Raw genomic sequence first — 23113 nt, forward strand, 5'->3', positions numbered from 1 at the left:
CTGTGAGGATAAAGGTGATCAGGGTCAAAGATCTTTAGAAAACAGATTGCTGCACAGATGTTCCAAATACTTAATTGAAAGGTCAACAACTTTTTTTTTTCTTTAAATGAGCTTCTCAGGGAAACTGAGGCTCAAAGTGTTACACTATCTCTTGATTTAAACCATGAAAGAGAAGGAAATTTTAACCTGGAATCCTATAGCTTGTTCTTTTTTAAAATTTTGATAACTATATTTCAGAATGAGTTTCCTTTGTAATCTTATGTCGTTTGCTGATGCTGTTCAGTCATTTCAGTTATATGTATCTCTTAATGACCCCATTTGGGGTTTTCCTGGCAAAAATACTGGGGTGGTTGACCATTTCCTTCTCCAACTCATTTTAAAGAGGAAGAGGAGGCAAAGAAGGTTAAATGACTTGCCCAGGATCATACAGCTAGTATTTGAGGGTAGATTTTACCACAAGATGTATTTTATTTTATGAATTTATAATTATTCTGAGAAGGGGTCCATAGGCTTCACAAGACTGCAGAAGGTGAGCATGACTCAAAAAAGGTTAAGAATTCCTGTAGTGCTTGTAGACTTTTCAATTCATCTTCCTGCCTTAAAGGATTATATTTAATTATTTTGGTTTACACAGGCCAAGGGGGCTCTTAAGTAAGCCTTTCTGAAAGCCAGGAAAGTGGAAGGACACCTTAAGCAATGAAGAAAGGGGTCAAGACCTAAGGCACTAGCTTTGGAGTCAAAAGACCTTGAAATCTCAGTTCTGCAATTGACCATCTTTATTGTCATTAGGCAAATCACATCCCCTCTCAGGAACTTAGTATTTACTCCTTTGGACTAAGAAGGACCCCAACATTATATGGGAAGAATAATACAAATTACATCATGCTGTGAAGGGAAAAGGAATAGATTTAGAGTCAAAAGACATGAATTAAACTCAGAACTCCACCACTATGTGACCCCAGCAAGACACTTAAATTCTCCAAATTTCACTTTTCTCATCTGTCAAAGGAAAAGTGTGTGACTTAAGGATCTTTAATGTCCCTCTAAGCTTTAGAGCAAATCCTCTCATAATACCCACTTTGGGGATGGAAATGTCTAGGATATTGATGAATACTGGCCTGGGAAGGTCAGGAAAAGGCATCTACTACACCTCTAACTCTTGAGTTTTGGTTTGGTTTGATTTTTTTTAACCCTTACCTTCTATTTTAGAATTGATACCAAATATCAGTTAAGACAAAAAACAGAACAGTAAGGGTTAGGCAATTTGGGTTAAGTGATTTGCCCAGGGTCACACAGCAAGGAAGTGTAAGAGCTTAGATTTGAACCCACGTCCTCCTAATTTCAGGTCTGGTGCTATATCCATTGTGCTGTTTAGCTTCCTCACGCTACCCATAACACTTGGGCAGGGAGTTTCTTGAGAATACTGAGAATCTCTGGGAAAGGAATATCAAAGATATACTTCAGGATTCTCTCTTCTAAGAATGTGTAAATTCTGCTTTGGGGAAGATCATCAAACCTCTCAATCTCCCAAAAGGAACTTAATTGTGAGAATTCCTAGGAGAAAGAAGAAAGATACTGCAAGGCCAAACAGAAATTCCAGGAATCGAATTTAGGAGTGCCTAACCCCCCAAGAAGTAGCGCAAACAAACAAATCTATGGTCCTAAAACAAAAGTAGTCCAAGGGCCCTGAGTCAAAAAAGTATTTTGAGGTTCTATGAGTAACCCAGCTATAATTGCTAATCTGGTCCCAACTTCTTAAGGCCTCAGTCAGACATAAAATCTTTGCATGATTTCAATCTAACCAAAGTCACATTACCTCAGGGGAACCAGAACTAGGAAAGATGATAATGCAAAACAAAATGGCGCCACCCAGAAGTCTGGCCAAGAGCCAAGTCTAGGAGGTATGTTTTCCTTAACCTTCTTCTATGCAGGAAGTTTCAAACAATGCATTAAATCAACACTTCTTTTCACAAACTATTTCCCATTATATCTGCCCCTGACTCTTACAAGGGCCCCAGCACCCTTCTGTCAGCCCAGATTTCTTTGTTTTATTTTTACATTACACACCATAGGATGTTTTCACTAATCTTGTTTATTTCATCAGCAGTATGATCTTTATTTAACCCCAGACTCTTTGTGGGCAATTCCTCGAGCTAAAGGGCTGCTCAGCACAAAGGGTAAGCAACTTATTTAGGGACTCAAATGAAAGCTCATTATAAAGTATTCTTGGTGTACAAAATTATGCAATTATATGACACAGTGAATATAGCGCCAGGCCTGGAACTGGGAGGACTTAGGTTTAAATCAGGCCTCAGACCCTTCCTATCTGGGTGACCTTGGACAAGTCAGTTAACTCAGTTTGCCTACTTCTTGCCCTTCTTAAGAATTTTACCAGAACAGAAAAAAGGGATTGAAAAAAAGTCAGAGTGGCATAGTGAGAAGTGCCTGGACTTAAGATTAGAGGACCTGGGTTTGAAATTTAAATCTTCTACTTGTTAGTAATTATCACCCTGGATAAATTATTTTACTTTTTCACATTTCATCTATAAAATAGACTAGATAATATCTAACATTTCTCCTATCTCTAATATACTATGATTCTATGGTAGCTTTAAATATTCTCAGAATTAGACAATAAAAATCAACACTGTATCCAGAAAACCTCTTTTAAAGTAAAACTTGGCTAAATTGGAACTTTGTTCATTGAGAGGGTGAGTCAGATATAAGCTAAGATGGATTGAAGTTCCTGGGAGGAGAAGAGTGGAAGGAACATTGGGTAGAAAACCTGAAATAATGGGAAAGAAGATAGCATAAAGTAAATGAGAACAGACCTTAGGATGAAAGAGAGACAGGCAGCCCTAAAAGAAGAGGTGGTACCCTCAAGAAAAGACCTTTAAATTTTGAATCAAAAGTTTGTTTTGAATTATTGACTGTTAGGAAAGGAAGGAAGGAAGGAAGGAAGGAAGGAAGGAAGGAAGGAAGGAAGGAAGGAAGGAAGGAAGGAAGGAAGGAAGGAAGGAAGGAAGGAAGGAAGGAAGGAAGAAAAAAGAGAGAAAGAGAGAGAAAGTAAATGAGGGAGTTGGGACCACATAGCTTCTAAGTTCATTTGCCACTTCAAGTTCTAAGAACTATGAACAAACTTGATCTGTTAACTAATTTACCCAGAGTAGATTTCCCCCCACAGAGTTCTGCCTTGTCTAGGGCCTTCTTTTAGCATTTGACTTTCTGAGAGGGTTTTTCTGCTCTTTCTGGTCTTGACCAGGGTTTCTTAGACTGTGGCCTACTATGGAACTCAAACCACATCCCTTTGACCCCAATTTTATATTAATCTAAATATACTAAAGCTTGGGGAGTGGGAAACTGGAGAGTAAAATATAACAGAGGATTAAGCTAGCTGGACTTCCTCCCACTGGGGAGGGTTGCTAGGAGCCAGAGTAAGGTAAGTTTGGGGCTGCAGAAGCAAATAGGGACCCAGCTACCAGCAGTGGCCAATATGTCACCCAATTATAAAGCTAAGATCCAGATTGCAGTGAAGAATTACAAGAAAAAAAAAATGCTGCCTTGTTTCTTGTTTCTGGGATCTAATCACCAATGTAGTTCCCATTTGCTTAATAGATAGATAACCCATCTAAGGTTGCACAGTGCTCCTTCCTTCCTTCCTTCTCAGAATTGTTGCAAAGCATGAATGTGATCCCCACAAGGAACAGTCTCCACAGAGCTGAGGCAGACACAGTCCAAAAAGTGGCAGGAACTGGAAATCAGGGCCCAAGGATACCCTATCATTCACCTTTCACATTCCAACATCCACCCACCTATAACTCTGAAAGGCTAGTCTGACCTTTGTCATGGGATGCCACAAACTCACCCTCTCACTCCTCAAGCTCACAGAATGAAGATCAGTAGCTAAAGCTTCAAGTCTAGAGAGGCTTCTGCTGTCCTTAGCTCATCCCTGCCCTTGGCACTCTTGACCTCACCCTTCTTCATGACTCCCATTACCCATCACCAGAAAGGGGACAATGGAAAAAAGAAGCCCCCTCCGCTATATAATGTAGCCATTGACAGCCCCACAGCCCCACTCAGCTGCTCTCCAAGAAGCCTGGGGTGCACAAGGGGAAAAAGGCTGAGGCTGCCAATTTTCTGTGAGGCAGCAAGAGAGGGGTCATATCAGAGCTGGTGAGAGAAGGGCTGGAAAGAGGCCATCATGTAAAGATGTCATAAAGACCCCATTTCTCCTTAAAATGGCTTACAGTGATCTTGGCCCTGCTCCACCCACTCAATGATATCATTGTTTTCAAGAAGCCAAATCTTAAAGGCAGTTTGAGAGCCCATGAAAAGGTCCCCAGTGAAAAGTCTCTGGTGATAGAATTGGGGTGGGGGTGTTCCGCAGTTCCCCTCCAGTTGCTTGAGAGTAGAGATCAGATGTTTAAAATTTTAGATGAGGATTGTATAAGCCTAAATTAAATAGAAAGGACAAATTTTGACCCTAGCAAGCTAATAAGAGATCACACTGCACTAGGAGACAAGAGACTTGGTCCTTCAAGGCATGTTCATATTCATTAGCTCAGTGAGGATCATCCAGCAACTTTGCAAGGCAGGCAAAGTAGGGCAGCCACTAATTATGCCCATTTGACAGATGAGGATCACCAGATCACATATTTAGAGTTAGGTGGGTCTTCAGAAGTCTTCTAACCTAACCTCATTTCTACAGTGGAAGAAACTGAGGCTCAGGAAGGGATGACCCTACACAACTTGCTCAAGGTCACAAAGGCAATAATCACTAGAGCTTGGGTTTGAATTTAGATTCTTTAACTCCAGAGTACATTTTCTTACCACAGTACTAAGCTGTTTCAAGGTTGAGAGGAGATGGAAGGTAACATAATGAATTAGCCAAGCACAAAGCTTGTCTTTTAATTCCTCGCCCAAAAATATATATCCACTGCAGAGAATGTGCATAATGAGAAGAACAAGAAGCTCCTACTATGTCCACAGCAGAGAGGTTGCATTTTGTGTACAGACCAGCATCAGCTGAACAGAAACAAGAGCTACAAGTTTCCTCCTCCATTCCCTGACCCTCATTCATCTCATTTAGGATTCAAGGTGTCTCCAAAAGGCTCCGTGAGTCATCGGCTCTAAATCAGGAAAGAGTAAATCTCACTTTCTCAAAATCAAAATATCTTCTGGGGGAAGTATAAATATGGTTTAGTGCTCTGGCTAAGAACAGCCCAGGGAGGGTCAATTTTCAGAGCTGCCAAGATCCTTCAATTTGTCTGACCCAGAATTTTCCTACACCATTTCCTCCAACTTGCCCTCCTCCTCAATGTTTGAAGGCCTTTATTCCATGTATCCCTCCAAGAAGCTAGTGTAGAAATATCAGCATGCCACAAACCTTGCTGATATGGCACAGATTATGAAGCATGATGCATGTCCCAAGATGCTATATAGTCAGGGGAAATAATACTAGACTGATAGCCAAGAGACCTGGGTTTGAGTCCTGAGTCTGTATGATGAAAGGGTTGGACTAAATTACCTCTAAGATCCATTCCAGCACTAAATCTATGGACCTCCATGATTCCTATGGGCTTCAGTTTCCTCCTCTCAAAAAAAGAGAGCTGCAGCAGCAAAGAGGTAATGAATGCTCATTCATTAAACACTTACTTTTTGGCAGACAGTGGGCTAAGCGTTAGGTGACACACACACACACACACACACACAAAACAGGCATTCAAGATAGTACCTGTTTCCTCTCAGCTCTTTAAAGACCTTGATTTTATTAGAAGTGTGGGAAGGTATTGAATTTTCATGGAGCAAATGAGTCTTCTCAAATTTTTATCTTCTCTCTTCTCACTTCAATGGATCCAGGATCTCATTCATAGAGCTATTCCCTACACCAAAACAGACTATTACCCATCTACTCCTTCCCATCTTGGGCAAATCTTGTTCATAACTTTCTTCCTTCTTCTTCTTTCACTTCCTCTTCCTCTTCTTCTTCCTCTTCCTCCTCATTTTCCTACTTAAAATCAGTACTGCGAGGTAATGGCTAGGCAATGGGAATTAAGTGACTTGCCCTGGGGCACACAGCTAGAAAGTGTCCAAGGCCAAGTTTGAACCCAGGATTTCCAGTCTCTAGGTCTGGCTCTCTATTCACTGAGCCACCCAACTGGACTCTTTTAATATTGTATAGTTGGAAAATCTTGAACCCCAGGACTACGTCCCCCAGAATTCTTTTTCATCTCCCAGCATCCCTTCCCCTACATCCTCACGTTTGCATAGTTACATTATTGTTTGTAATTCTCTGTGGTTCCTCCCTCTCTTCTTTCTGGAGATCATAGTGGAGTTAGGCAGGTTTTTACTCTAGCTTTTTATTTCAAGTTGTTATTAATACATCTTAAAAATATAATACTTAAGTTATTATATCTTAATTTTAATGCTCACAATTTCTTTCCTCACATACTCCAGAGGATTCATTTACCTAATGTGACAGGAGTCTTCCTCTGGTTCTTTTAGTATTTCCTGGCTAGCAGGAAAACACTTGGAGTATCCATAACTCTTACTTCATGACCATACTTCTTCAGTGCCTCACTGTAGTGTAGAGATAACCATGAGTCATTACATTCTTGCCAATGAATTGTAAGACCTGAAAGGTCTTCCAAATGGAAAAGCTTCAAGTTTGGGACTAAGGAGAGAATATCTGTCTGCAGTCAAAGGTCCAGTCAATCAATCAGCAAGCATTTATTGATCAATTAATATGTTCCAGGTACTATGTTTGGCCCCAGGCACACAAAGACAAAAGGGAAATAAAATAGAGAAACTCCCTGCTGACATGGCCTTAAGTAAGAAAATAGCTTTTGCTCAAAGAATGACAGTCTACTCAAACTCATCAAAACCCAGTGACCACTCTCAAAGCTGCTAGACTTTCTGTGCAGTGCAAAGGGCCTGGCCAAGTCCATTGGGGTGGGTTGTCTGCCTTCCATTATTCTTCCACAGCAATTCACTCCCATACTGGAGTAGTATCAATGGGACAAAAGAAAATCTAGACTATCCTTCCTGTTCAGTCCTGTGCAGCAACTCTGGCTCTGGTTTCTCACCCCACCCCCAGCTCAAGCCTGCTAAATGAGATAAAGCTGGAAACTGTAACCAAAAATTACCCCCCTTGTGCCTTATCAGACACTTTAGCATTTTGGAAAGGAGGAGCTGTTTGTTATTTCAGGCGCAGACAAGAGTTATCCCATGCCCATCTGTTTGAGAGCTCTGCAAAGCCATATGCCTCCACTTATCTCAACTTATTACGTGGGGGCTAGTCTTCCCAACAATGAGTTCTCTCTAGGGCACTGGGTTTTTCAGGTCACTCCTTAATTACATTTGGCAACAGCTCTGGGGGTTTCCCTCTGATTCTACTTTTAAGTGATATGAGATCAAATAAAATGTGGAGCTATATAGGAAGAAAAAAAGGAAAGGGTAGAGAGAAGGAAAAAAGAAAAGAGGGAGGACCAAAAGCAGCTGAAGTGAACAAAGGAAGAATCTGAAAACAATGAGTAAGTCACAGATTCATAGTTTTAGAGCTGAAAAAAGATTATGGAGGGCACCTAAGTCTTCACAGGCAAGACAGAGAAGCATCTCACTAGTACCCCTCCAGTCTGATGAGATTGTGATTCCTAAACTAGAAGGGACTTTAGAGATTCTCCAATTTAATCTCAGAGGCAAATAAGTTAAATGATTTATGTAAGGTCACACAGGGAGTGAGATTTGAACCCAGAATCTTTGACTCTATATCATTAGATTGTAAGTTTTTTGAAGGCAAGGCATGCCTTTTGCCTCCTTGTGTTTCCCCACTGCTTAGCAAAGTGCTGGCACATAGTAGGCATTTAATAAGTTTTTACTGAATTGATTTAAAATGAAATGCTCCTTTTTCTACTATATCATGTTGTCTCTCATCAAGAACAGTGTCTTCTTGGAGTCAGGCCGTGTGTGCTTGGGCAATATCAAGGACTAATAAGCAACTGCAGAATATTTCTAAAAATGTTTCCCTTTGGGTCACAACATACACAGGGAAGATGTTACAGAAAGAGATACAGTGGTATTATATAAAGAGTATTGAGACAGCAAAGACCTGGGGAGAAATCCTGCCTCTGACATCATCTGTGTGACTATGAGAAAGTCACTTAACCTGTCTAAGCCTCACTTTTCTCATCTATAAAATGGAGATTAAAAATCCTATAGTAGATACTTTACAAGGTAATTATAAAGTCTAAACTAGTTAAGCTATTAAAAATGTTTTATAAACCATAAAGGTTTATATAGACGTGAATCAACCATCACTGGGCATTTGTGCGTTTGTTATGACTTCAAAGGATCTGAGCTCTCTAGTTCTCATTCTTCCATATCATGACACTAGTTGGGCATCGTATTTGGAATCAGAGGACCAGTGTTCAAATACTGATTCTGCTAAATACTGTGAGACCTTGAATAAATCACTTTATTTATTTGGGCTTGGCCTTCCTTATCTATAAAATTTGATTAGATAAGTCTAAGGTAAATTCTCTAATTCCAACCAATTTACTCTTTAAAATATCCAAGTCACTTATCTTCTCTTGGGCTTTGTTTGCCCATCTGCAAAATAGGAATCGTAACATCCAAATGAAAAATAGACAGTTTTGGTTTTTTTTTTTTTAAATAAACCCTTACTTTCCATCTTAGAATCAATACTGTATATTGGTTCCAAGGCAGAAGAGTGGTAAGGGTTAGGCAATGGGGGTTAAGTGACTTGCCCAGGGTCACACAGCTAGAAAGTATCTATGGGCATATTCGATTTTAGGACTTCACATCTCCAGGCTTGACTCTCAATCCACTGAGCCATCCCACTGCCCCGACAGTTCCTTTATGATCTGAGAAACCACTAGTATTCACTGAACAGAAGTGGTATGATCAGACCTGCTTTTTAGGAGAATCAGTTAGAAGTTGGAGGACCTAAGGCAGGGAGACCAGTTAGGAGGCTTTTACAATATTCTAAGTGAAAGGTGATGAGGGCCTGAACTAAACTGGTGTCTGTATTAAGTGGAGGAAAGGAAGCATTTAGGAGAGATATGGTAGAGATAGAAATATCAAGATTCGTCAGCTGAATGGATGTAGGATGAGTGATGGCACGAGGAGGGCATGAGAGAATTTATCAAATGTTTCGTTGAAATCTAGACATATGATATCTACAATAACCCTTCATGTAACTCATCTAATTATGCTATCCAAAAAAGGAAATGGAGTTAATCATCTGGTTTGACTTGATGAAGCCATCCTGGCCTTCCCTGATCACTGTTTCTCTTTCTGAATGCTCAGAGATCATCCCTTTAATAATATGTCTTAAGAGTTGTTTTTTTTTTTCAAGAAGCAAAATCAAACTCAGCAGCCTGCAAGTTGAGGAACCCACCCTTTTCCCTCTTTTTAAGACCCCCCCCCTTTTCCAATCCTATGGCACTTCTCCCATCCCCTTGACCTTTCAAAGATAACTAATAGCAAGCCAGTAATCCCATGTGCTCCTCTAGTTCAAGTCTCATAGTTACTGGGGCTGAGGTTATCTCAGGCCCTGGCAAGGAGAAGGTAACTAAGGAAACATGATCATGCTGAGTCTGGCACCCTGTGGGGGCCAAGTGGAAAGGATACTTGACTTGGAGTAAAAAAGCCTGAATCTTGGCTCCATTATTTTACCAGTTGTATGAGCTGAGGCAAGTCTCTTGAACTTTCCATCTATAAATCTATGATCTTCTGAAACTAGTTTTGATGCCCCTGCTCGATTTATATCAGTATTTATGTACTCTGTTTCTGGTAATTTTATGGGGATCAGTGTTAGACTGAATACAGTTAAGACTGATACAGTAAGATCTATAGATATAGATAATAGTGATATTATAGAGAATTACATTACATTATTATTTTAACAGCATTAACCCTCACCCCTATAAATCCTGTCACCACTCCCTTGTGACCTTTTCTTTCACTCACAACTTCCTTGGACCCTAGGATAATGTTGGTCTAACCCTAGAGTCCTATGACCCATGGAAGGCTCTGAGATAGTGTTGGCTAAACCACTGCTGAGGTGTCAGGATGTACACCATTACTGGGAAAAACCTGCAGTTGATGACCTGTGGAAAAGTCTCCTGGCAGGATATCAGTCATCAACCACCTGTGAAAAGGCCTGCTGACAAAATGGTTATGATTGATAATGTTTCTGAAGATGATCAGTATGGGATTGTACCATCCAATCCCATTTTTGGTGACATTGCAAATGCTATAAAACTACTAGAACCCCTAAAGATCCAGGTCTTTGACTGTGAGGATGGTCTTGGACATAATAGATTAGGGACCACTAGAATCCCTAATAAATTGATTAATCATGCTCAGAGCTCTGTCTCAGTGACTTCTGTTGCAAATTGGATATTTTTGGCCCAGTCCTATGATAGACAATACCAAATCAAAATTCATGTATTAATGAGTCACCAGAATAGCAAGGGAACAGCACTTTAGTGGAATTTGCACATAGGGAGATATAAATAGTGGCATGGCCTGAGATTAAGAACACATGGCCCAGGAGAGGTAATGAATGTGCAGAGAAAATGGAATAGACATACATCAAAGCTCCATATATTTTCTTTCATCCAATAAATATTGCTTGAGTACCTACTATGGGGCTAGATGTGGTGGGGGATATAAAGTTTTCTAAGACAGAATCATAGCCTTCTAGTGATTTACAATTTCAGTGCAGAGGAAATAGAATTATGGAATGAAAAATGCTTTGGATTTGGAGTCAGGGGACATGGGTTCAATCCTGGCCCTGCTCATCCCTCTACATAGGAAGTTACCTCTAAGGTCTCTTCCAATTCACTAGTTAGTAGTGGATAGAATAAACCCACAACATGGCAATAGTTATTAGGTAAGAGTTGTAGACAAAGAAGTCAGAAAGGAAACTCCATCCATTAGGACTCATCAAGTCAGGAAGCAAATCATGGGAAAGACTATGAGATACTGTTTTGAGTTCATATATAGTTAGAGAAGGAAGAAATGGGGAAAAGTAATTATATAGGGCCAGCCTCTGTGCCAACTGCTTTACAAATATTATCTCGTTAGGTTATGCTCTTGAGTATTTCGCAACACCTAATTTTGAGTAACTTTCCTCCTATTCCCATTAATTTTCCCCTTTCTTATTGGGAAACATCAGTCCTTAAACCTTGAGTGGCACCGTAAAAAGGAAGCTGGATCCAGAGTCCAAATTTCATCTCTGCTACTTACTATGTGGCCTTGGCAAGTCACATAACCTCTGTGGCCCTCACTTTCTTCATCTCTGGCATAAAGAAGTTGGATTACATAACTTATGAGGCCCCTTTCTAAATCTATATTTATGAGTTACTCATATTCCATTTGCTTTCAGCCAACAGGAATGATGATTAATTACTCTTCTCCCCTTATTCTACAGTCACTGAAATTGTACCTGGAGTTATTAGCCGGTTGGTTACATTTGATGGCACATTTACAGATAAACCAATCAAACTAAAATGAGAACAGGCCACCACCTAGCTTAGGTCATTATCACCTTTCACAAAATCTATCACAAAAGCCATTTCATTGCTCTCCCAGCCTCTAGTCCAGTCTCTCTCCTAATCTGCCCTCCATGATATTCCTAAATCACAGATCGGATCAAGTCATTGTCCTGCTCAGAAAGTTCCAATGGTCCCCTCCCCTGCCTCTAGCATCAAATGCAAATCCCTGTTTAGCAATGTGAAGTCCTACACGGTCTGGGGTCTGGTTCCAGTCTAACTTTTACCTGACTCAATACTTCATCCCCAATTTCCATGCCTGTGCACAGACCATCTGCCCCCTTACATCTATATGTGAACTGAATGAAAGTACAGTTAGGTGGTTTCCAAATTGGTTGAATGAATGAACCCAAAGCATATTTACATTATTTCATCAATGTTAGCTTAAAGAGACTTTTCTAGTAGAATTACCTTAATGATTTGTCCTGGGCCCTGATGCAATTTAACATTTTTTATAAGTGACCTGAATTGAATATAAATAATGGCATGTTCATGAAATTGTCTAGTTCAATTCAATTCAATATGCATTTAATAAATGTTGGCTGCATGCCAAAAACATCATGCTAGGCACTGGGGATACAAAGACAAAAATAAAAACAGTCCCTGCCTTCCTTCCAGAAGTTGGAAGAGATAAGCCAACTGTGAGATGACAGAATCAAGATTCAAAAAAGATCAAAAGAACAGAATGAAGAGCCATTATCAGGCACAATTGAATGTAAAATGTTATATTTTGATTCTTAAAAATCGTTTCAAGATACAAGATGATGAAAACATAGCTAGACAGCTGTATGAAAAATGATGATTTTTAGTGGACTTTAAGCAAAATAAGTCAGTTTTGTAATATGGCAGCCAAAACCATTAATATAGCTTCATGAATTCTTAAGAGAAGCATAGTGATAGAAGAAGTCATGTTGAACTCTGTCCTATCCAGACCATATTAGGAGGGTTATATTCTGGTCTGACCACCACAAACAGGGAATATGGTATCCATGTATTCACTGAAGGAAGAAGAACTATCTAGCCTGGTAAAAAGAAACCCTGGGAGTGAGAGATAGCTAGGTGCTTCCATTGACAAAGAGCCAGACCTACAAATGGGAGGTCCTGAGTTCAAATATGGTCTCAGATACTTCCTAGTTGTGAGATCCCAGGCAAATTACTTTACCCAATTACCTAGTCCTTATTTCTCTTCTGCCTTGGAACCTTAGAATCGATTCTAAGATAGAAGGTAAGAGAGAAAAGGGAAGGGACAGGAAGGAAAGGAAAAGAAAGAAGCCTTGGGGAAGAGCAGGATAATAACCTTCCTCAGATATTTAAAATACTGCAATATGTAAGAGATATTAGGCTTGTTTCTGCTTATCTTGAAGTCAAAATCAGAAAAATAAGGACAAGTTGAAAAGAAAAGTTATATTGGCTTGATAAAAGGAAAAAAATTCATGAAATTAGAACTATATAAAAATGAAATCTCGCTGGCACAAGGAAAGGCCTAGAGTCAGGAAGACATACTAGCTATGTGACCTGGGGTAAGTCCTTTAACCTTGTTTACCTCAGTTTCCTCATCTGTAAAATAAGCTAGACAAGGAAATGGCAAACCACTCAAGTATCTCTGTCAAGAAAACTCCAAATGGGATCCCAAGGAGTCAAAAACAATTGAAAAAGACTAAACAATAAAAATAACAAAAGTGAAATGGGCATCCATGGAATGGAGCTAATTTTTCCTCACTAGAAGTCTTCAGGCAAAGTCTACATAACCATTTGCTGAGAAAGTTATAGAAAGAATTCTTGGTCATGTGTGAGTGGAACTGAATTGGATTCTCAAGTCTCTTCCAACTCTGAGATTCTGTGATTCTCAGGGGCAACAGAGTGACTAGATAGAAGAAAAGGCCAAGAAATTCTTCGAATATGACAATTGAAAGGATTACAACTTGATATTCAGAAATATTGTCTATTTTTTCCTCCACACATAGCTGTAAAAACAACTCAATTTTTAAATGTCTTTTCTCAAAGGACTGCTTAGCATCTGCTGCATACACATCACAAATGAGAAACACTTTAGTAAACAAGCACAATAGATATTCATGAGAACTGTGAGTTCCGCTCTCTAACACATGTTAAAAACTAAATAGCCAAGTTCAGAACAAAATTGCAGGAAGCCATTCCACGGAGGAACTAGGTGAAGTCATTGCGCTCAGCTCTGCTGCATCCATTTCTGTCAGGAATTCTGACTTCTGCCAACTTGGAGAAGATGCAAACAACACACTGAACAATGTTTTGCTTTGTCCTTCTGTAATGCACAAGTCATAAAACTGTGTAGCGTAGGTATCATTGTTTGCATCTTACTCTCCTGCTGGACTATAGACTCCATTGGTCAACAATAATTAGCCAAAAAACATATATTGAGCACCTACTGTGCACCCAGGAACTGAGATCAAGGAAAAAATGAAACAGTTCCTGCCCTTAAGGAGTTTGCATTCTGTCAAAAGATACAGTATACAGATATACTATATATCTCATAGATATACTATATCTCTAGAATATATTGTATATCTGTATATATATATAGCTATATACAAAATAAATGCAGTTTTACTTTGAAGATATATTGTATATATAGTATATCTAATATATACCTAGTATATATATACATACTTTTTATCTAGTACATATACTAGATAGTTTAGAATATATTGTATATATGCTGTGTCTATATATAGCTATATATAAAAATAAATAGTTTTACTTTGAAGATAAAGACTCTAATATATATAGCTTGTATGGCAAACTACTCCAGTAACTACCAAGAAAATCTCAGATAGGGTCAGGTCAGCCTTAGGTCCTGTAAAAAGAGAAATAACACCTACTGCAAGATTAGAGAAGAGACAGTTCACATGGAGGAGAGAACAGTCTCTGATAGAGACTATCTGAAGAGAGAGTTGGGGAGGAGCAAGAAGAAAAAACTGAGAATTCTAGGGGAGAATCAGAAACTTGGAGATCCATTGGGCAACTTCACTTCCAGCTGGGAGCCTGAGGAGGGAGGTGGATTTCCTAGGTTGAAAAGAAGCCTGTTCCTTTGGAGATTTACTGCCCTTCTGAACCCCTGAATACCTCCAATCAAACTCTCCGTGACAGCAGTCTAAAAGTCCTCAGGGGGACTATGGATTGGGACTTTTTGAAGAGAACCATCCCACAGATCCTTTCCAAGAATTTCTCTCTGTCTCCCTCTCCCTTACATGTCCCTGGACTCATATTCAAGTTTTAGTTAGCTTAAGAGTAGGGACTAAAAGGCAGTTGGCAAGAAAGAGGGATCAAGGCTGAGAAGCCTTGAACCCTAGACTTTAGAGGGCCAACCTGCTAGAGGGGACAATTTGTAGGGCTTCCCTGTTTACCCACTTTCCTAGCTGACATATTTACCACCCCTTTCATGCTTGAACCCCAATAAATTACCTGATATTTAAATTTTAAGTTTGGGCCAGTCTCTAAACAACGTAGTTAAGGGAATTGAAGATTTGGAGAGGGTCACACTTCTCCCCAAAAGGGGGTTGACTTCTGGATCCCAGTTATTTAAGATTGCCTGAACCAAGGAACTGACATCTTTCCTTGTCAGTTGAGTAGTAAGTACTAAGACTCTGAAAAGGACTGACAGTAAGTGTCCCTGGGGGAAGCAGAGGCATAAGAAATCATCTTGCCTCTCAAAGATAGATTGGACCTCAGGAGCCCTGGGCTCCCTCTGAGGGGGGCATCTTGTCATCTTCCTGAGGCAATCCCTCTCTAGTCTCCTGTCCTCCATCTCCCAGAAAACATTCTCTGGGGAAACATACTCCCCTTTCAAGGAGACAGGACTTGGCTTATCTCCCCCCAGAAGAAAGGGAGGAGGATCTCTTCACTCTCTCAACCCTATTCCCTCTTTCTCCCCATCATCACTATCCCTTCTCCAAATCTCACCATGACACTACCTCACAGATTTTAAGAGGATGAAATGAGGAAATATATGTAAAATGCTTTGCAAACTTGAAAATATTATATTCGTTTTATTATCATTACTTCTATTATTCTCATTCACATTTTCCACAGCATTTAGCACAAACCTCTGGCATAGTATAGGCAGATAATAAAAATCTATCAAAGGAATACTGACTGTGTCTAAAGGACAGTTTTCAACTCTGGGGCATGTGAGTAAAGCATCAGGATTTAGAGCTAGAAAGGACTAGAGCTGATTACCCGTACCACTCCCTTTAAAAAATCTTTTTTTAAAAATTCAATTAATGTGTTTCTACATCACAATCATTTCTGAATATCCCCTTCACCCCATTATTAAACTATCCCTTTTAACAAAGAAAAGATAGAAGCATCTAGGTAGCCCAATGAAGTGCCAAGGCTAGAATTAGGAGGAACTGGGTTCAAATTGGGCTTCAAACACTTCCTTGCTATGTGACCCTGGGCAAATCACTTAACCACAATTGTGTAGACCGTACTGCTCTTCTACCTTAGAACCAACATTTACTTAGTGTCCATTACAAGACAGAAAGAAAAGGTTTAAAAAAAACTAAGAAAAATAAGTAAAAATCAATAGTTGATACATCTGACATCTCTCTCACTTTGCACATAAGACAATGAAGATTCTGGCTGTATATTAGTAATTAAAGGAGGGAGAGCCTTAGCTCTCTAGGGGGTTGAAGAGGAGCAGTCCTACTTAATAAAGGCAGAGGAATGGACAGAATGGCTTTGAGGAGACAAAGAAAGCTAAGGCCACAAAGCAGCAAAACTGGTGGAAACAGCTGATCAGAAAGGAGAAAAAGGAGGAGAGGTCCAGATATTTGCAAAGTGGATGTAGCAAAATTTCTTTTTAAGGGAGGTTAGCTTCTATTTGCACTAGATATTTGAATAAACTGCTAATTTCTGAACAAAAGTGAATGAGTAAACTGGTTATCCTTGGTGAGAAAAAAGTAGCAAACATTCTGCAAGCAGTCTAGGTTGTTAAGGAACCCCCAAGCATGGCTATTGGGTAACTGGCCCTATCAATTCATAAGATGTACCACTAAAAACTTCAGGGGACCAAAGATTTTCCATCAAGCAACTGTAGAAGGAAAGGAGAAATGCATAGTAAGCTGCAGAGGACAAGCCTTAGTGACAATTAATAGTTATGTATGACCAAAGGAGAAAGAAAATTAAAGAACTAGGATAACAAGGTGCTCAATTATAGTGACCTTGATGATAATCTCCAGGTGATCAAGGAAAATAGAAGTATCTCTAGAAAGAATGGGGAAAGCTCTTCAAAGAGAAAATAAAATTCTCAAGAAACAGAGGAGAATCCTAAGGAGAGCAGGAGGGAGAGAAGAGGAAAAAAGGCAACATAGAAAAGAAAGGAGAAAGAAGATTCCCAGAACATTTGGGATTGTATAACAGGTAGGAATAATTTTCTTCAGAATGGAAGAGCTGTCCTACCTCAGGAAGAGAGAAACTCCAAGGATTAATGAATGGCTGCACGGATGTGGTGACTAGACAGATCACTGGGTAATAATCATATTAGAGGAAGAAGGGATGAATAATGATTTGGTGACTCATTGCTGAAGGGTATAAGGGCAACCATGCATCAGTCTGACATAAGCATGAGTAAGGTTGGCCACCATTTCAGGATGTATAAGCAGTGGGGAGTGAGAAATTAGTGTATTATTCTCAAATATATCTGCAATATTAATTTATCCAAAATGTATATGCCTACAACCCCAGAAAAAGCTACTAAAGCTGGTCTCTCTGAGACAGCATCCCTTGCAGGACAAGATTGCCCCATTTCATTCAGAAAGCAAATGGCCACTTAATTACCTTTGGCCCGAGTGAGGCAGAAACAACTTATGTCTTTACTATCAGAATCGACCAGTGTCTTTATTATACAAACTATTTTGGGAATTTTGGGATGTCTTTTGAGTTTGTATTTTTAAAATGTTCAAAACTGCCCTCTAGTGATTTAGGAATAAGTTTTATGAACCAGAGGCTGGGCTAATGGCCTCTTCCCTATTCTATAACCCCCTTCCCCAGTTTCCTTCACAAGTAACCCTTGGCTACTTTAATTTGCATTCTTAGTCCCTTCACCTCTTACCCAGCCTGTGCAATTTTCATTCAAAGGGGTGACTGCCTGGGAGAACAGGTAGGCTAGAAGCTTTGGGAAACACAATTGTGGCTTGTCAGAAGTAGCAATCTCCAATTAGCCCCACATCCAAAATGTATCATAAACTGTTCTGAGTTTGTTTGCAGATTAAAACCTGATTCTGACCCTTACTATTGGCTAAAAAGGTTAATTTGAAGGATACCTCCTACTGGAAGGCTGGACCATGACCAGGGTGACCACGTCAGGATGATATCATTAAGCCTGATGGTTGTATTTTCCTATAAATAAGGGTTTCTCGGTAAGCTGGGGCTTTTTGCTTTTTTTTTTTTTGCTGCTGCTTTTTAGCTTTTGAGCACTTTTTCTTTTTGGTTGCCTTTTTCTTTCTCTTTCTCTCTCAATAAAGCATTGCATTCGAAATGGCTCCCTGATACCTTGAATAGGCTGGAGAGGATAAACCTTGATATTTCAAAGCCCCCTTAAACTTCTACTTCACACAGCAGGATGCAAAAAAAAAGCCTTGTCAATGGTGATGGCAAATAGCCCTATGAGTCTGGAGGAGAGCATAAATAGCATTTTCATCATGGCTGCTGAATGAAGGAAGAAGGGAGGGACAAAGTAGAGGAAAGAAGAGGCAGATTCAAAAAGTAAAAAACTGGTTAAGGAAGTGAAACCCAAGTGTGAGTTCTGGATTTCAGGACCAGATCTTAAAATACAGCAATATTCTTGACAGGTATCTGTCAGATTGAGCACATCTAATGAGATCCAACAAAATACAAACTGAAATGGAATCTTGAAAATCTGATTCAGAGGTTTTTAAAGTAAAAACAGAGCAGGGGTGGGGGGTGGGGGGGGGGGAGGAGGGAGAGAAAACAACCTCCATGATGTGACAAGTCAAAGAGAGTAGTTAGTACAACAGAGGAAAAAAAGGTATCAGTAGAGAGATCAATTAGTATCCAGAAGTCAAATTTAAGAAAGCCAAATATAAACAACACATAACCTCAGATTTCTATGTATAAATGAACCTAGTATGGCTAATAAGTAGGGTGAATTAGGGATCCTAAGTGAAAGAAGCAAATTGGACCCCATGAGTATCATTGATGGATGATGATGGATTGGTACTACTAACTAGAAAGTGGTTCTGGAAGAGTATGCCCCTTTCATGAGAAACAGAAGAAATAACAAGAGCTGTGACAATAATATTTGTCTTTCAGGGGAAGAGATGGGAGGTGCTGGGTTCAAATATCATTTCAAACACTTCCTAGCTGTGTGACCCTGGACAAGTCACTTAACTCCCATTGCCTAGTCCTTACCACTCTTCTGCTGAGTTTTATTTGCCTTTCTCAAAACTTTTGGTGAGCATAGAGAAGAGTGGTAGGAATGGTGATTCCAAAGAAAAAAAGAGATGTCAATCAAACTTTATTTTTTAATTCACAGAAGAGAGTAGAAGGAAGTTGGGAGGGAGAAAAAGAATAGGAACATAGTTTGGAACTACAATGTTGACTTCCTTACTATTTTCATAAAATGTATATAATAGAGCTTTACAGATTCATAGACAATCCTCTTTTTCTTGCTACCCATGTGACCCTGGGGGAAATGAGAGAACCTATCTACAGTGATTTGCAAACCTTAAAGTATTAGATAAATGTTAGTTATTACTATTATTATTATTTCTGTTATTATTCTTCTTCACATTTCCCACAGCATTTCTTCGCATATGGAAATAATTATTGACCTTTTTCAAGTTTATAAAAATTTTTAAAAATAAGAAAATATGCAAATGTGAGTAAATTCATGGAGTAGAAAGGAAAGGCCTAATGAAGGACTTCTGGGTAAAGATCAATGAAACTTTGGGTAAATATCAATTTTAATTGAACAAAAGAAAAGATAGTGTCTTTGGACAGAAAAATAGAAATTTATGAGAATTCGGGAAATAGATCTAAAATCAAGCATAGAGTTCTAATATTATAGTAGAGGAAGACTTCTACTTTCTAGCTATGTCTCCCTCTCCACCCCACTCCACCCCATCCCACCTCTTTCACCTCAAGCAAATTTGATGATCGATTCCTGGTTTATCTTAATATTAATTTTACTCTTGAAAACAGAGAAGAAAGAAATTGCTATTCTGGACTGAATTCTGAGCAATAAGCAGGAACTGGCTACTTGGAACACAGGGAGGATATGATTATTCTTTCCTACAATGAGTGACAGAGGAGAGGAAAGCCAGGCATAGATTGACAAACACCCTGGATTATGATAGAACAAATTTCAAAGAGTGAAAAGATATGTGGGATCTAAGACTTAAAACTCTAAAGGGGAAGTCTACTCAAGGGAAATGATGAACTCTCAAAAATAAAATTTTATAGCACAAATGATTACAACGAATAAAAAAAGGGGGAGCTTATCTAAGGAGATCCAAATGAACACGAAGGAAATTAATTGACCGATTTAGAGCTTTAAAAGGCCAGAAAAAAAGTCATTATTAAAAGATTAGCACTGACTTTGAAAATAATTCCTTGGTGGATGGGGTGCTGAATATTTGTTCTTGACCCTATGTGCAACAATTTTATCAATGATTTAGATAAAGGGATCAAAGGTATATTTGTCATATCTGAAGATAATGCAAAGCTGAACATTACAACTAACAATTGACAACTGAGACACAATCTAAACAGATTTCAACAGGCTAAAACAATGGGTCAAATCTAGTAAGATCACATTTAATAATAATAAATGTACAGTACCATGCTCAGTTCCAAAAAATTAGCTTCAATACTCTGGTTTCTCTTCAGATTGTATAAATCTTTTGTCTTTACAAAAATTAGCTTCATAAGTAAAAGATCATCTTGTTTGGAGAAGATCTAAGGGTCTGAGTGATTTAAAGATCAGTGAGCCAACAATATGAATCTTATTATCTCATAAGACAGCCTGGTCTATTTGTGGATAGCTTTAATGTCCACAAATAGACCAAGACTGACTTATGTGATTGTTAGATAAATCCATCAATCAACAAGCAAATATTCAGAGCCTCCTCCGTTCTAGGCATCTTTCTAGGCACTGGAGATAAAAAGCCAAAGAAAGAAACAATTCTGGCTCTTGAGAAGTTTTTATTCTAATAGGAGAGATAAGTACATATATATGTATAATAAATAAAAAATAAGCACATGTATATAAATATAAGAAGAATCAATACAAGTAAATTCAAAGTCATTAATACATAGTAGTTTGTGAGGCAACCACTGAACAAGATCAGGAAAAGCTTCATGTAAAAGGTGATGTGCCAGGAGTCATCAAAAAGTTGTTGCTTCTTTTTTTTTATAGGTACAGAAGCACTTTTAATGACCTAACACTTCCATTTTTACTTATGGAAACTGTCAGGACAAGTTTTTTTGCCTTTTAAAATCTCCATAGGGGCAGCTGGGTAGCTCAGTGGATTGAGAGTCAGGCCTAGAGATGGGAGGTCCTGGGTTCAAATCTGGTCCCAGCCACTTCCCAGCTGTGTGACCCTGGGCAAGTCACTTGACCCCCATTGCCTAGCCCTTACCACTCTTCTGCCTTGGAACCATTACACAGTATTCATTCCAAAACAGAAGGTAAGGGTTTTTTTAAATAAATTAATTAAAATAAAATAAAATCTCCATGAAAAGATCTGTGGTTCTGTCCAATGTGAATTCGGAATTAATTTGCTATGATTTATAATTTAAAATCACAGATTAACAAAATCAGATTAGAGGTACTGAAGCTTGAGCTATTTCTTGAAGGAAAAGAAGGATTTTGTGAGCCAGAGCTCATGAGAGGTGAGTCCATTCTGGCCAGGAATGGGGAACAGCCAGTGCAAAACAGAGATGAGAGACAACTATTGGATCAGATAGTAGCAGAGGGCTGGTAATATACAATAAAGTTGGTAAAGATAAGTTGAGAAAATATCTTGTAGAGCTTTAAAAAACAGAGAGAGAGAAATTTGCATTTTATCCTAGAGGCAAAAGTGAGTCACTGAAATTTACTGACTAGGGGAATGATGTCATCCAGTCTGTGCCAAAGTAACATCACTTTGATAGCAGTGTGGGGAATGGACTGGAGCAGAGAGTCTTGAGACAAGAAGACCAAGGGAGACCCCTGCAATAATGGAGATGAGAGGCGATGGGGGTGAGAGGTGCAGGAAAGGTGATTTCTGTTCAGGTAAAGGTAAAGGATGGACTTCACCCTCTCTGAAATCCCATGGTGCCATGATGCTTCCCCCGTCTGCCTCCATGATTCCCCTCACCCCGCCACATTCATGCCCACTGCATCAGAATAACTTTTACCTTGCCTCAGACTTTCTTTTCCTTTCTTTTAAAAGGCTAGAAAAATCCAAATTAGGAATAATTCATTTTCTCTCTTGCTACTGGACCCTAGCAACCATTCTCATCATGCTGAATATGGCAAGGTCCTTATCCATCCCTTTCTTGGAAGCATTAGATTTGATTACTCATCTGCTTTCAGTGGGCTCAGAGAGCTGCCAAGAAGAAGCCGGCACTTCTCCAAAAGCCATGCAGTCTTATCAGCTATGTTTACAGGACAGAATGAAGTCTGGTTCCTTTGGTACAATTATACCCCAAGGACTTCATTTTTTTCCAGCCCATGAAAGAAGGGAGCTCACCTGGTCAGGGACTACTCTACCACTGTCCTTGGGGAATGGCAAATATTTCTGCTCACCAGCACCATGGTCTGATCAAGATATTCTAAGGCCAGATGGAAAATCAATCCATAAACATTCCCAAGCCAGGCCACCACCCAAAATCAATGGCATTAGGGAGACAAACAAGCACAGGCCAGATGTGACCTCCAGACTGCTGACTGAGCCACAACCGGCAGAATCTAATCCCTTTGTTTGGGGAGAGAGTGCTGGTAGAGAACACAGAGAAGCCAGGCTCTCTGGATCCAAATCCCAGCACATGCCTTGTTGGCCTCTGCTCAGCTCTACTGCTTTCCCCCATCTCTTCTGCTTTCTGCTACGAGCTGGGGTTGGAGCTTGGCCGTGTAGGCAGTGAAACAGCTGCTGCGGCTGGACAACATTTTCTTTACATCAACCTTTTCCAGAAGGCTTTCATGAACTCCAAGGACTCCCCAGAGAGGGACAACCTAAGCAAATCCAGCAAAGACTCCTTGAGCATTACGCATGAACCGTAAGATTTAGAAGTATATGGGGTAGGAGGGATAGCTAGATGACTCAGTGGATTGAGAACCAGGCTAGAAAAGTAGAGGTCCTGGGTTCAGATCTGACCTCAGACATTTCCTAGCAGTGTGACCCTGGGCAAGTCACTTAATCCCCATTTCCTAGCTCTTACAACTCTTCTGCCTTGGTACCAGTACACGGTAGTAATTCCAAGATGTAAGATAAGGGTTAAAAAAAAAAAGAAAAAGTGTATGGGGTCTTGGAAATCATCTAGTTCAGTGG

At 39.5% G+C, this 23113-nt stretch overlaps 1 protein-coding gene across 2 annotated transcripts in view; it reads right to left on the bottom strand.

The window, feature by feature from the left end:
* Positions 1–23113, bottom strand: part of ADAM19 (ADAM metallopeptidase domain 19) — a 135190-nt gene that overhangs the window by 90555 nt on the left and 21522 nt on the right. The window lies entirely within an intron of this gene.

Source organism: Monodelphis domestica, chromosome 1, assembly GCF_027887165.1.
Source record: "Monodelphis domestica isolate mMonDom1 chromosome 1, mMonDom1.pri, whole genome shotgun sequence".
NCBI classification, from domain to species: domain Eukaryota; kingdom Metazoa; phylum Chordata; class Mammalia; order Didelphimorphia; family Didelphidae; genus Monodelphis; species Monodelphis domestica.